Source organism: Anser brachyrhynchus (genome assembly GCF_964034855.1).
Source record: "Anser brachyrhynchus genome assembly, chromosome: 1".
NCBI classification, from domain to species: Eukaryota; Metazoa; Chordata; class Aves; order Anseriformes; family Anatidae; genus Anser; species Anser brachyrhynchus.
Window position 1 is genome coordinate 66,970,290 of NC_137694.1, and position 15,154 is coordinate 66,985,443.

At 43.2% G+C, this 15,154-nt stretch overlaps 1 protein-coding gene across 12 annotated transcripts in view; it reads left to right on the plus strand.

The window, feature by feature from the left end:
• Nucleotides 1-10,536: 10,536 nt before the first annotated feature.
• CALD1 (caldesmon 1) overlaps nucleotides 10,537-15,154 on the plus strand; it is a 193,841-nt gene continuing 189,223 nt past the window's right edge. For 5 of the 12 annotated variants that reach the window (XM_080600226.1, XM_080600214.1, XM_080600223.1 and 2 more), the window contains exon 1: nucleotides 10,539-10,796. The gene's annotated coding sequence lies outside the window, so the exon portion shown is untranslated. Of the gene's footprint in view, nucleotides 10,797-12,507; nucleotides 12,648-15,154 lie in introns of all 12 variants that reach the window. The other 7 variants (XM_080600215.1, XM_080600218.1, XM_080600219.1 and 4 more) reach the window with 4 other exon arrangements.

The following is a 15,154-nucleotide window of genomic DNA, read 5'->3' on the forward strand; positions in this document are numbered from 1 at the left end:
TTGGATGAATTTAGAAAGGATGTCATTGTCAAGCAAAGGTACTTCCAAAATTTCACATAACTGGAAATTTTCTTACTTCCAATTGAATAATGAACTCAAGTATATTCCTGAAATGGTGGAGTTTCCCATGAAACAGACGTCTGGGACTTTGACCAGCCCAGAGAAATGTTGGAATAGCATTTTGTCCTTTCATAGCATTGTGCAAGGATAATTTAATGCTCAGTGTGCCTCTTTGGTGTAGGTAGGGGATGGAACAGCTCACCTCTGGTGAGAGGGAGAGTATGGCTTTTTTACTTGCATTTCACTAGCTGGTATTTCACAACAGCTCTTCATGGTTTCAGACTGATGCGGAACACAATGCATGCCTGTGGGATTCTGCAGCTGAGTGCAGTGCAAAGTGAGGAGTAAGCCCTGATTATATGGGCTGAGGAGAATAAGCAAATCTTCTCACTGTGATTTTAAGAGTTCCTGACATACACCGGAGTTCAGGGTGACAATATTTTGAAAGATAGAGCTATACGTTCTGCTGTGTATAGCTATCAAATATGGAGTATTTTGAGACTTGCTTTGAACCCTAAAAATGGCAACCAAATGCGTAAACATTTCTAATCCATGATTTCTTGAAAGTCTCTTTAAAATCTAAGGTGACTTCTTAAACCAATCAACTGATACTTTTTTGCTTGTGGTGTTATAGAGTGTTAAGTTCTGGAAAAAGTCAAAGGCATGTGATACTTCTAATGAATGCAAACAATAGCTATTAGTTAGGAATGCATGCACGCATTCTGATGCTGAGAAGCAGCTCTGTCTCGTGATGCGTGGATGTTTATCTCAATGGTTATAATATCATATGTGGTAGATCCTGGCAAGGAGGTCCCTTTTCTTTACCCTAAAGCATTTAACAGCAATGAAAAGACTTTTGTAACAGAAAGCATAATTCTTTCCATATTTGTGCTTGAAGTTCATTGATTATTTTTTGTTTATGGAAGTTTTCTCTGTGGCTGAAAATAATAAAGATATTAACCATAAGCTGCTGGTGACTGGTTTACGTCATCGGGGTCTAAACTTGCAGCACTGGGAATCGCTTTTAATAGCGTGTGAGACTGAGCATTAGCAATGAGAAGAATGTGGTAATGGTGCTAGCTTAGTAAAGGTAGCGCATGATAATCCAGTTTCATGGAAGAATAAGTTATTTTCTTTATGAGAACTTAATGCTTAGCCAAAAATTCTTAAAGATGCTTTTCAGTCTTTAATAAGAAAAAGAGTGTTTTTTTCAAAACTGTGTCTTTTGAGCTTTGTAGGGGTCCTAAGACCTCTATTTTGGTGAGTGAAGCTGCACTGAGATACTATGAACATGTATATCACATGGGCATCCCTGTGCTGATCTTTGTGGTAGAACATAAAACAGTGCTACAGAGCATGCATGATGACAAAGAACATGCTTTATGCCTACAGAAATCCTGTGACTTGCTTGCATTGCTATGTTCCTGTTGCTGTTGTTAAAGAAGATAAACAGTGTTTCCTTATAGGAGTTATTCAGGGTATCTGGAAGTAATCTTTGTCTACTGTTACTGCTGCAAAAAGACATAGGAGCATAGCAGTGTTCCCTGACATTATATGGCTTGTCAGAGGAAGTGGTATCTGATGAGATACCATGACCTACAAAAGAAGAATTCCAGAAACCTGGTAGGAACATTACATTAGTATCACATTTCCATTCTTCCTTATGCAGAACTGGAGGAAGGTCACTATACGCATTTAAAGAAGGGCTTGAAACATAAATTCAAAGGACCAAGTGGGAATTATTCTCCTAACATAAGGTATTTTTAATTGATATCAATGCACTCCCATTACAGCTGATAGTGCTCACTTGCTGTGAATTAGTCTCAAAAGAACAATTAAGGGAAAAATTAGCTTGTTGTGATTTTCCTCTTTAAGAATAGGAAGAAAATATAGGACATTTGCACTGAGCGTGTGTATGTCAGTGTGTTGGGACTTGCATAAAACTCCAGGAGATCGGAGTGTGCCACAGAAGGTGAACCTGGGAAGGAAAGGGCCAAAGGGAAATTGAAGCCATTCAGGAGGTCAAATATTTTAATAAGTACTTGATGAACGCCGATTACAGAAGAGCCATAAGGTCACAAAGTAATTTTTCAGGTAAGCGTGACCCTTCCCTAGAGAATTAAACCTAGTACTTTCAATTTCACCCTCTGACCAAGGGGCAGGCCAAAGTAGATTTGATACAAAGTGCTCAGAGCAGCAAGCTACATTCTGCATCAACCCCAGTTTTAGGATAAACAGCGCCTATATGACTTGCATAGCAAAACATAGAGAGTTAATCTCTTGGAAGCAAAGTCATTTTGAAGCCCAGAGAAACTGGAGACTAGAGCTGTGAGAAACATATGAGCTGTTGCTCCTCTTTCCTGTGTACTTCTGTAGTTACCTCATCATGTATTGTGCCAGTGACTTAGCTTATATAGACAAATAGCATAGCTGTCTGCAGTTCAAAGCCCCAGCTGCCCTCTGATAGCTTCACCCTGAGAAATTCTGTCATGCCACTATGTCAATAGAGATGATTGAGACATAGTGGGAAAATTAGGGGGATAAGAATTGTAAAATGAAATGTAATTTCAAAATATATAGCAGGGAAGCTTCTGTATGGATCCTATCTTTTTAAATTTCATATTTAATTTTAATTTAAATGAAGCTGCTACAGGAAATTGCTTGTCAGAGGACATTACCCAGCACTCTAAAGAGGAAGTTGGGTGTGTCTAAATTTGGAGAAGAGCAACTGCTGTGCTGGATAGTTAGCAAAAAAGCCACAATCCCTCCATTCCATAGGAGAAGGGGGCAGGGAAAGACGTTGCACTATACCACTAAATGCTACCTCCTTGTCAGAAGCTCATGGTAAGTCTTGGGCTTCCCAAGGGTTTCATGTGTGGAGTCCTGCCTGTGCAAGGACATCTGTCTACCTGGGGGTCCCAGCGCACCAGTGCCCCCCACAGCTGTGTGCTGCGATGTAAACAGAGGGACTGCTTCATGGGAACCTGACTGAGATTATCAGGCAATGTTGCAACAGGAGTCATTATTTTTGTGAGCCCTTTCACAGCTTTGGGACAAGATGGCTTGGCACTGTGTGTTGCTAGGTGAGTGTTAGGGACTCCTATATCCAATTATCAAATTTGATCACTGGTACTACATAAGCCATATATCTAATGTTTCTTCATTTTTTTCCTCTTCTCTTCTGCTCCCAATTCTTTCATTTCTTTTGAGGCAGATGTTGCAGTTCCTCTTCCCTCCACTGGATAACCCAAGGGCAGACGGAGGTTTTGGCTTAGCAAAATGCCTGGGACTGCTGTTGGAGCTGTCTGCTGTGCCTGCTCCTCTTTCCTATAGATTTCTTGTCAGCGGTGATGACAAAAAGTTGGCTTTCCCAAGGAAGTGGCAAAGGCTTGTTCAGTCCAGAGGGATTGTGTGGCTGGAAGATTGAGGGAGGGCTGTATTCTGACTGACATGCATAGCTCCTTCTACAGAACTGCTGCGTTACTTTGGCACAGCTACGGTTGGCTCTATTTGGCTTCTAATTATGGCTCTGCTGTTGCATTGCACAGGCTAACGGGGTGTGATGTGGGGCACTAGAGATCTCACTTTAAACAAATTTGTTGGGTTTTGTTTGTTCACTGGAGCTATTGCACATCTGTGCTCAGAGCATGGCACAAAGCCGCAACTGGTCACTTCTGAGCTGGGACAGTGCAGCGCTACCACTCTGTATGAAATAGCAAATGGAGTGTGAAAATGGGGGCTTGGTGCTCTTGTACACCCTAGTCATCACGCTTTCATCCTGCTTAGTTCTGGGCCTGCTGCAGTATCTGACCAGTCTTCTGCTATTGTGCCACACACTTTGCTATGTTTTCTCCATGTCCTATACAGTGCCAGAGCTTCTTCCTGCCTAACGCATGCAGTCCTGCCTTGCACTCTTTCGGCTAGCTTGCTCTGCTGCTTGGAGTGAAGCTGCTAGCTGGCAGCCTCATGTGAGCTGCCTGGCACAGCAAGCCTTTCACTAGGAGGTCTCCTGACTCTTGACTGTGGACTGAGAAGAACTTCTGGTCTCCTTCTTGGCTCTGCCAGACACTGCCTGTGTGATGGTATTGCGTGTTGCTGAGACCTGGATCCGCAGTGGACTGAAGTGCTCAAATGACAGGGAACTTATGAATTGCATAAATAAGAGCTGAATGTCTGCATACCTGCATGGACCTAAGATGGATTTACATGGATCCCTTCTGTACCTTGGTTCCTATCTATAAAAAGGGAGCAATATTCCTTCCTTGCTATTGTTCTTGTTTCTACCAGCTCGCAACCGAAGCCTGCTACAGTAGAGAAGCAGAGGTCTTTGTTGGGTAAGCGCTGCCTACAGCTGCCTGAGGTGCCTTGCTCTCTACCCTGGCTTGCCATCCCTAGGCACGTGGCTGTGGAGAAGTAGCTGAAAGTGCTGAACTCTGTTATAGCATCCAGAGCTGCACAGGAGACATGGGGGAAGATCAGTAGCACTGTTTGCAAACATGGGCATGTGTAGAACTGAAATGAAGCTTGCCCACTAACGTTGTTTTTCATTTGAGTCCAAGTTAATGACCGAGACCTAACCTTTGCTCATTGCCTGAACTAAACTGCTGAAGCTGAATAGTTTATTAGCATCAGAGCACAAAGGGCCTGGTTCTCACATTGCTGTAACAATGGGATACGTCAGAGAATATTGATTTTATTAGGCTGACACTTGGTTTACCCTAGTCTAGGCGAGAGGAGAACCAAGGCCAAGGAATATGCCTCACCCTCAAAAAGCCTGTACCAGCAGCTGTGCAATTTGTAGCTTGGTTGCAAAAGTAAATGATGGCACCATCTTTTCTGCCTGGAAAACAATACTCAAAATAAAGCCAATTTTACAAAGGAGGAGTGTATACAGTGCAATTGTTTTTGAGCAGATGCACTGATTTTTCTCAAATCAAGATAGTTTGAGAATGCTCACAATTTTTCTGAATGCTGCTAATTCAATTGCACATAATTTTTCATGTCTGCCAATGGAAAACAGGGGTGTTTGGGGAAAAAGATACACATCTGTTGTTCATAGCTTGTGTGAGAGAAGTGGGCATGCCCTTCAGGAAAGGAGGTGTCCCTGAGGGCAGAGTTCTCTTACCATATGTTAGACTGCAGAAAAAGTGTATAAACGTCCTACTTCCCAAAGCAATCCAGAAAAGCTCTCTCTGTTTTTTTTTTCTTTTTTTTTTTCCCTTTCTACTCATACGTAAAGGTGCTGTGAAGTGTCTGTTCTTTGGGGGGCACTGTGTACTTGTAGCTAGGCTTATTTTCTTATTGGAAATGTGCAGGTATTCAATTTTCTTTGGAACATGGGCTACTATGCTGCTTATTTTGTTTTTTAATAAGGTAAAGTCACCGAGTCCATGATTAATTCTTCTTACTGTGGGTAAAGCGTTGCTTTCCAGAAGGTTTGGGGTGCCTTTTTTGTTTTAATTATTCTTTTTTAGTATATAAATATGCTATGCTTGGCTAAACCAAGAGAAATAGAGTACAACACCGAGCACAAATGGGCAGATACTCCACATCAAAATGGATGGGAATGACACACAATTATATGCTTACTGTTACTTGTTTACTTTTTTTTTTTTTTTTTTTTTTTTTTTTTTTTTTTAATCCCAAGGAGAATGAGTGCTCTGGAAACTTTAGACTGGAAACTTTGTCATAGTGGGGGGGGTGTCTCTTCTTTCTCAACACATTTATGCAAGCTGAAAGTGGTACCATCTTCTGTCCTGCATTCCTTGCTTGGTTGTCATGGCATGGACTGATGAATGACGCACTTCTTGATTTCCTTCACCTCAAACAGCATCCCGTGGCCTTTTCGTGTATTGCTTTTGTTAGGACCTGGAAGACTTGTAATGCCTTTCAGTAAGGAAAGAGAACACAGTCCCTGCTGCTCGTGGGGGATTTGTGGCATTTTGTCTGGGCGGGTTTGATGCCTTGAGTTTTCTACTTATCAGTGGAGCTCTTCTGGATCTGCTAACATCCATGATGTGAATAGCCCTTTGGAGGGATCTGTCTCTTCCAATGGATACAAAAGACCACTACAGAGACTGAGGCTGGCATCTGTATAAAGAAAGACACACATGCCTCTTTTATCTACATACACTACAGACCTTGCTACTGTGTCTGAACAGCACTAGATTTTATTTCTGGCTGACTGACGTTGTATTACACATAGCCCTGCATTTGAAGAGACACTCATATTCCTCTGCTCTCTTTTGTGGTAGCTTTTACACCCACTTTGAATGCACTTATGGCTTTGAACTCCTATGGATTGTGCTGTTCCAGGCCAAAAGATATCGCCTGAATCAGCATGTGTAACATTTTCCCTAAAAAGTTACCTCTGACTCTCTAACATAGAAGAACCTTGTCTGTGCCCAGGAGGTAATCATAAGGATGACCAAATCCGCTCATGGTGTGTGGGCTTCTCCCTCACACACTTTGAAGCAGTCCCCCAGACAGACCTGCCAGCTGGGTGGCTTGCTCACAAATCTAAGCTTACTCACCTTCATGTCAGACACAGCTGTGAGCACTGCCATCTGGGCTCTATCCTCTGTATATAAGATTAGGCTGATTTCAGATGAGCTGTGGAAACAGCATAGCCACAACCTTGTTTTGAATTCATCTGCTGCGGCCGGGGGGACCCACGCTATTCTCTATGTTATAAGGGGCTGTGAGAAAAAGGGCAAAGAGCCGAGCCCTGCTCTCCACCCTAGCCTGGAGTAAGGAAAAGGGTTGTGAACTGGCCCGGGATGCACAGCATGTTTCCTGACCGCTGCTCTCTTGTACCAGGGGAGAGAAAGAAAGCAAGGTTTGCTGGAGAGGGTGCCCCTGCCTATTGTCCTGCGTTGACCAGCGCACAGACAGCAGCAACTATTGTGTCCATCTCAACTGCTCCTGGTGCTGACCGAACCTGTAGGCCATTTGTGCCCTTCTGGGGGCCAGAGGAGCCTGCCTGTTTGTGTCCATCTGTGCTAGGAAATAGGGTCAGTTACTCCTAGCACAGATGTCGTTACTGCCTTCCTCGTAAAGAGAGCCCTGGTCTCCCAACCTAAACACTGAGCATCTGGGATAGTTACAGCATGGAAGCTCCTTCCTAAGGATTTCTGTCTTTGTGCTGTGAGCATGAGATCAGTTTGATCCACTGTTATCTGTGGTGACCACCAAAACTAGATTTTAGGGATATGAGATAATGGGCAAGTGGGTTGGGAACAGACCGAAGAATGGTCTTCTCCATGGCATGTTTGATGCTCCATTATGCATCTTGCTGTATTGTGGGAATGTGCAGGGGTGGGAATGTATTTCCTTTTCATTTCTGGAGTTTGAAAAGGAAGCTGAGGATGCTGCCAGTGATAGGGGTGGTTTGAGACTCATTGCTACTCAGTAATGGTCACGTGTGCCAAGTCAAATGAAAAAAATAAAAATAAAAAATATCAGGAAACTCCAAACCAAAAAGTGACTTCATGTTGAAAAGCAAAAAATTATCCCTTCCCAAATACCCCAAACACACTTCCCAAGCAGGGAGCACAGCTCTTTCCTCACGGCTGCTTTAGGAAGAGGGCACTCGGAGGACTGGAGCAGCAATAATCCAAGTGACCCCCTTGGCCACTGCTGCCTGCAGAGCCCTGAGGGCGTTGCGGCACCAAAGCACAAGTTCTTCAGCATGGCTGCATGCAGCAACAAGACCTGCCTCCCAGGGGATGATTTATAGTGCACTTTCTAGGCCGCAGACTTACCTCAGCTTTAGACTGTAAATTTCATAGGAAAAATTGATAAACCTTAGAGAACCACAGTCTCAACAGAGATTTCCAGGTATTTCTAACGTGGTTCTTCTGAGAGAGTGACCGCATGCTTGGCCTCCAGGAATGCTCTGACAGCCGCACACATAAATGCTTTGGCTCTTATCACAAGCAGTCCCACCCTTGCCCCAAGTTACCGAGCTCCAGAGCTTAGCAATGAGCATTGCAGAGCCCTTACTTACAGTTATAAGGTATTGATATTAAAATTGTGTCTGTTTTGAGGCCTAATTTCTGCATGTACATTTTTTTTTCCCGTGTCTTGTATCTGCAATCATAAATCAGGAATTGGGTTATTCAGCCCCAAAAAGGTTTTCAGCCTTGTGCTGTGACACAGAGTTTTATTGCCAGGGTCAAAGCAGAGGGGATAGGAAGCTGTGGCTAGAGTGGCAGTCTTGGTGATGAGGGCAAGGACTGCCATGGTAGTTCCCTAATTTCCTTCTACTGGGGGCTTAAGCATATTATAGCTATGTATTGGCAGCAGGCATCTGCAGGTTGCTCCTGGTCATAGGATGCAAAGGGACATCCACTAGAAATTTAACTCAGCATTCTTGGTGGCTTGGGTTTTCAGAAATATCTCCAGGAGGGCTATGGTATCTATGTGAGTTCACTGACTTGGAAGTTTTAAGTCTCTCTAGGTGACATTCAGCTCATCAAGAAGGATGCAAACTTTACTTTCCGTGATAATAACTTCCCCAAAGCAATATTGGTCTTTTTGCAGAATTTTAATGGAAAAGTGACCTAGAATACAAAGTTTGGGATGCTTTGACAAGGGAGCATCAAAACTCATGCCAAGTCTCTTTCAAAACACATTTTTTAATGGCTTTCAGCCATACGTGGCTTTTCAGCCATGCACTTACTAACTCCCTATTGTAGTGGGCACGGAGACTGCAGTAAGTGATGGACTGCAGGAACGAGAACTTTGGGGTACTTCTAGCATTCAGTTTTCTGCCCTGCCCATCAGCATTCCTAACAGCTGTCTACTCTTTGGCCTGGATTTTTGAATGTGTTGCATTTTGAATACCTGGGAAACAGCAGGCTCTAGTGTGGATTTGTTATTTCTTTCTAGACAATACCACTACCTCTTCTGATTTGGTCATTGATACATAAGCTAATAATTTCTGTAGTTAATAACATGACAGAGACCAAAGATTTGGGTTGTTTAGTAAATAAACCAGTAAATCCTGCAAATTAAACTATATATATATATGTTGTATATATTAGTGTTAATATTTAAAACCATCACAGTCACATCATGGGAGATATCTAGGATTCAACAGTTTCCAAAGTTGTGTTTTTTTTTTTTTTCTAAAGTGCTTTCTGAAAACATACAATTATTATTATGTATTTATTTTTTGCTTCATCTAATAAGGTTGTAAAATTTAAAATGGCACTAGAAAATTGGGATTGCTTGGTGTAATTCTGCATAGCTTTAGCTCTTTAAAGATATATTTTTTTCATGTTGTAAAGATTAGTTTACTGTCTGTGGACTGAATCTTTCTTGCATTACACATGTGACTAAATCCATGGGGCCCAGTGACCAGAAAAAAAGACCCAGAAAGGCATTAAAATAGTTTAGACCACTCAGCTGCAAAGTCATCTTATACATATTTTCCCCCAACTGGTTTTGTGTATATTATTGTCAAATATGAATCTGCAGAATATCCCTGGTCTGCAATCCTGATCCTGTCCTCTGGAGCAGTCAGCAGTTCTCTTTCAGCTTTACTTAGTGGCTGGTACATGTGTTAGGGTCTGTGCGCTGCAATAATTTTCGTATTTCTTTTTGCACTCTCTTAATTTATGTAGCTCATTTGTTTCCAGTATCAGACTACGTCTGTTCTTTCATTTCAAGCTGTCTGCATAATTTGGAAAGTTATCAATACCGTGTGATCCCTAAAGAAAAAAAAAAAAGATAAAAAAGAATCTAAGCTTACTCTATGCATACTAGTGAAAGACAGTGAAAAGTATTGTCAGAATATGTAGAGGTATGGCTGTATTCTTGCAGTAAATGAACCTGTTTTAATGTATAGATAAATATAACTGTACGCCTGGAAAAGAAACCTCTTCATCTGACTGCCCTGACTTTCTAAGGGGCACTGTCAAAGTTTTGAATCCCTTTTAAAGTTACTTTTCAGAACATAGATATTCTATATGTGACTTCTGTTGCGCTATTTGAAATGGAAACAGGCTGCGGAGCCTGCCGACTCATCTTTCATGTGCCTTTTCCACTAGTGTCCCTCTTTCTGCAGAATCAAGCTTGCACAGTGGAGCATTTCTGTGTTCCCTTTTACATGTGGTGCTCGTTATAAAAATACAATGAAGTTTGGCTGTAGTGAAATTATTTGATTTTTTTTTCTTCTGGTGCAAAAAGTAAATATGTTTACTGTGTCCCTCTACATTCAGTGTATTTCCTTTTTTAAGCTCCGTTTGTGTTCAACAAGACAGCCTCTTTCTCCAAGATTAACATTTCTTATGATTGTTCCTGACAGAGGATTTACTTTCAGAGGCCCTGCTAAGGATAACCAAAAAAGGGCATGTAGCAAGACAGTTTTGGCAGCTTGCATGAATTTTCGGAGCTTTTTAGGTCTTGGTTTTCTGATGAGTGGCTTCCTGAGCATGCCTAGGGAATGACAGGCATCTCTGCAGGCAGGCTGAACCCACCTTGGCTTGTGCGTAGTCATTGGCTGCCTATTAGAATAAATTGAGGACAATGCATACCGCTGCCTGCCAATTGTAAACATAAGGGATATGTATTCACTTAGCATTGACTTTTGGGAGGGGCCAAGGAAAGGCTGCAGTTTTATTGAATAGGGCTGTGTGTGAGGCTGCTGGTGTGCCTTTCTTGCTGCGCTCCTGCTCAAGCAGCCAGTTATTCATTTCCTTCCTACTAGTTGAAAACTTTGCACCTCAGAGGTAAGGGCTTACGATACGTGTTTGTTTGGGAGCGAGCCGGTCTGACTGCGTTTGCATCGTGTCTAGAGATTAAGCAGCATGCGAAATATAACGAGTCGTGGAAATGGTCCGACGGTGTCGGATGCTCTTTTTCCTCTCCCCGTTGCCCCCCCTTTCCTGCTGTCCTTGGAGGGCCGGGGTGGGCAGAGGGCTGCGAGCTCGCCCACCCTGGTGGACCCACCCGTACGTGGAGCTGTGGGGGCAAGGCTCTGGCTGCAGGGCAGGTTGGTGCTGGCTCCATGTGCTGGTCCCACTGCGCATGGGGCAATAACCTGTCTGCCCTTCCTTTAACTTTTCTTTATATATATAAATATATAAAAGCATTGCAATAAAAAGGTCTTTGGCGTGGTAGTGGCTGAATTGCTTTTTATTTTGCAACTTAATACCTGGGCTTTCGGGTCAGCACGGCTGCAAAGGCAGTCTCGTGGTGTAACTGATACAGATACAGTAAAGCTCTGGTTAATGTAACTGATCTGATGCTTGCTGCTGCAGATGTCTGCCATGGCAGCCTTTCATAGAAATTTTGTTGACAATAGACAGCATCCGTTTTTGTTTTCAGCCTTCAACATGCACAGCCGCGTATTGCCAGAAAGTTTTTTGTGAAGTTGTCTTTCCTGTTAAAAGGGGGAGAAAAAAAGCGCTTGGGTGGGACCGGAGCTCTTAAAAGTATTGCTCTGTGCTGGTGTCAGTCAGAGCGCTGCTCCGGGGAGCCGGCGCGCAGGCTCTCGTTTCCAGCTCCTTTGACATGCTCGGACAGCTTGAAAGTGTTGTGCAAGGCTGGCTGCTGCTAGCACGATATTCTGCGTAGCGGGGAATTTCTTGGGGAAAGAGCTGGGAAAATGAAAGCAGGGATGAAGTTAGCTGCAGAGGGAGACTTGGGAGAGACACACGTTGACTGAACAAACAACCTCTGACCAGACCTGCAGTGCTAGAATTGATTATTCTCATATGTCATATTATGTGTTGTTTGGAAAAATGGGCAAGATAACTCTTTTAAAAGACTTCTTGTGGAATATTTATTTTCAGTGGGCAGTATTTATGCAATTTTGCCTAGCTCTTTTCTTGCTAATAGGCATATAGCAGAACAATTTGTGAAAATAACCCATTCTCTCCTTGGCAGCAGCTCAAAGAAAATAAGGAGGCAGTATTTCTGTTGTGAAAACCGTGTATTTATTATAATTTGTCTATTTTAGATACCATACTGTGAGTGATTGTGCTTGTATGATTTGCCATCAAAGAACCCTGAGACCCTGCGTGCATTCTTTCTCAGTCTCTTTAAATGTAGCACTAGGTTGCTACACAAGGGTACACATCTGCAGACAAATTTCATACTTTTTCCTCCTGCCATTGAGAGATGGGATGGGATCCTAAAACTACATACAACAAAACAGATGGACTGTTTTGACCTAAATTACAAAGGGGGTGATGTTTCAAGGAAGTAAGTAGTCCATTTGCTTAATTAAGTTGCCTTTAAGGTGAAGTGTTTCAAGATACTCAAAGAAGGTAACAGGTCTGCCTTTTTTGGGAGGCTTTCTTATAGGCCGGTATCCTTGCTGATAAAAAACAAAACAAAACACAACCAACAACTGCACGTTAACATATTATCTAAACCATGAACAGGAGAAAAAAATTGCAATAATTTGTATTTCCTGAAAACTCCTTTTTGTTGCAGCATGCAATGGCAAGGGGATCAATTCCACGGCCTTCATTCACAGAATTAGTCTTGGTGAAATCAATACCATCACTAACGGATGCAGGAGCTGATGCGAGGAGAGCCTTGTGTAGTCTGAATACACTTTGACAATGAGCAATGTAAGTGTGTATTAGGAGAACGAGGGATTTTCTGCAATTGCTACTTCAGATGCTCACAGCAGTATTCTGACACAGAGCAGCCTGAGAATGGGGTAACTTCCCTTCTGCTTTTGTTTCTTGTGCAGCACTGATAGACAACGCAATAGTGTCACTGGAAAATAAGTAATTTGGAAGGACAGAGGGCCTCTGAGTTCCTCTGGCTACCAGTAGAGGGAAAATTAAAGTGTATTAAGATGGGAAGATGTCTTATTCCTTGAAGTCTCATTTGCAGGGCCATGCATGGCAGGGAGGCACACTGGTCATCATCCATCCATACCGATACAGGGTTAGGGATCTGCGCTACCAACTCCAGGTAGTGAGACTAGAAAGGTATGGCAAAGCTCTTTTTGCTGGCTGCCTTCCGGGAGGTTGCTTCTGTCATATGAAGAGATATGCTGTGAGGGTCTATGAAGAGCTGGGCTGGAAGTCCTCCGGGGTTTGCCCTTCCATGTGTGCAACCAGAGTGGCACAGCCTATGGGGCTGATCCCTGCAAAGCCAGGCACTGCAACACAGGAGCAGGGTGGAGGGCCCTGGGTTTGATGTGTTTGAACAAAAAACAAAATCAAACTCTGGGCAAAATATCCCCCACCACAAATGATGAACATCTATTGTCTGATGTGACTGTTTTTCCTGACTTTGGGTTGCTTGCACAGGTGGGAGGGAGCAATACAACTCATATTCTTCTGGTAATGCTGACACTGGTTCAGCTTTTTGTGTCCAACTGGGGTGGGTGTTAATCTGTGTTGTCACAGGTAAAAAAACAAAGTAATAATAATAAACAAACCAAAAACTCCTCCTTGCGCTCATGGAGGCTTGAAATGCCACATGCCCTGGAGAGGTTTTGCTTCCCAAGGGGATCTGTTCCATTGCAGAGAAGTGAGCCTCTGCTCCCTTCCTTCCTTCCTGCAGGACAAATAGGATTTGAATGCCCTGGAGCTGCCTAAAATACTCTGATTTCTCGGTAGCTGCTTACATGAAAATGTTCCATTGGGTGCTCGAGTTCTAATTTCTATCAGAGATCAGTGGACTTGGTAACTCCTATCCGCTAAGGGGACAGCTTGGTACATTGATCACTGCATGTGAACCAAGAGGGACAGGAAACCATATATGCATAAGAAAGGGAGGGCCAGACAGCAGCATTAGCTGTCCATCTGCAGGGCTTGCCTGGACTTTCCTGGGTGTCCAAGAAAGCACCAAAAAAGGTAACCAGCAGAATGTGAAGTGCAATCCTGCGAACCTTTCGTTGCCTTTGAGGGGAGCATTATGGGGTGTTTGCAGGACTGGGCTCCAGGTGTACAAAGCCTGAGGCAGACAGGCCTGTGACTGCGAAGAGTGGGAGTCTATCTTCAAAGCAGGTTTTCATTCTTTAAAAATTGTCTCCTGTTAGTAACTACCCCCTGGCAGCTTGTAACAGGAAAACAGCTTCCTTACTCAAGTGTGCACCTTCAGAAATATTCAGGTGCAAAGGCCAGCTTGTTGTTTCAGTTCATAGTTCCTGCATGGCCTAAAGCCTCAGGACCTGGTGAGAATGGATTTCGGGCACAACTGTGCTGGGAACAAGTCACCTACATGCCAGTGCTTTCTCCTCTGGTGCTGGTGCCTTCTGGGAAGCTGTAGCTGTTGCATGCCTCCAAATGGTTCATCAAGGATTTTGCTGGAGCTGAAATTTGACTCAAAGGCATTTGAAGATCAGATTAGGTTTGACCTTTTGGGATGAAACACTGAGGTCATAGGACAGTTGAACTATGTAAGAATTTCTCTTTGCTTTTCCTAAAGCTCTTGCACAGTTTAGCTAGCCCTGTGTGGAAGGACACTCTGTACATTATAATTTGGGATCCCTCCCACCCCCAGAGGAGCTTGCTCCTACTTTTCTTGAAATGGATTAGATTAACTAGAAACATTAGGGCATGTAACACTGTCAATTAGCTGCTAGCCCTGGTATGTTAGCTGTATGGTTTACATCCAATTAGGAAACTGCTGCTTATGTGTTTTTTCCCCCTTTGGAACTGTGCTTAGTGCTGATAAACGGTGTGGGGCTGGCAGCTTGGCTGCCAAGCAGATACCAGCAATAGCAGTGCAGATTCTACAACATCCCCTCTCCCCAGGCATCACCAGTTGGCACCTCCTGATCAGAAAATCCTGCCTATAGGAGTGGTTATGGGGTTTGTGTTGAAGCCAGGGTAAAGCGCTCACAGGGTCTGTTCTGCTGACTCGTAGTAGCAAATGACTGAGGAAGTGGGGGGAAGAGAGAAAGGAAAAAGAAGGCCAGATCTTAAACCGCTGCAGTCATTTCTCCTTTGATTTTTTTTTTCCTGTGGTCATAAATACCTGGTGAGTCATTTAATGGCTGTGTCTGTTTCTGTGTCTTCAAGTGCAGAATAATCCATGCCATTTTGTATTTAGCCCATGTGGCTACTGAGGCTTAATTCATTAGTGCTCCTAAAGAATTTGTAATCTTGAAATGCCA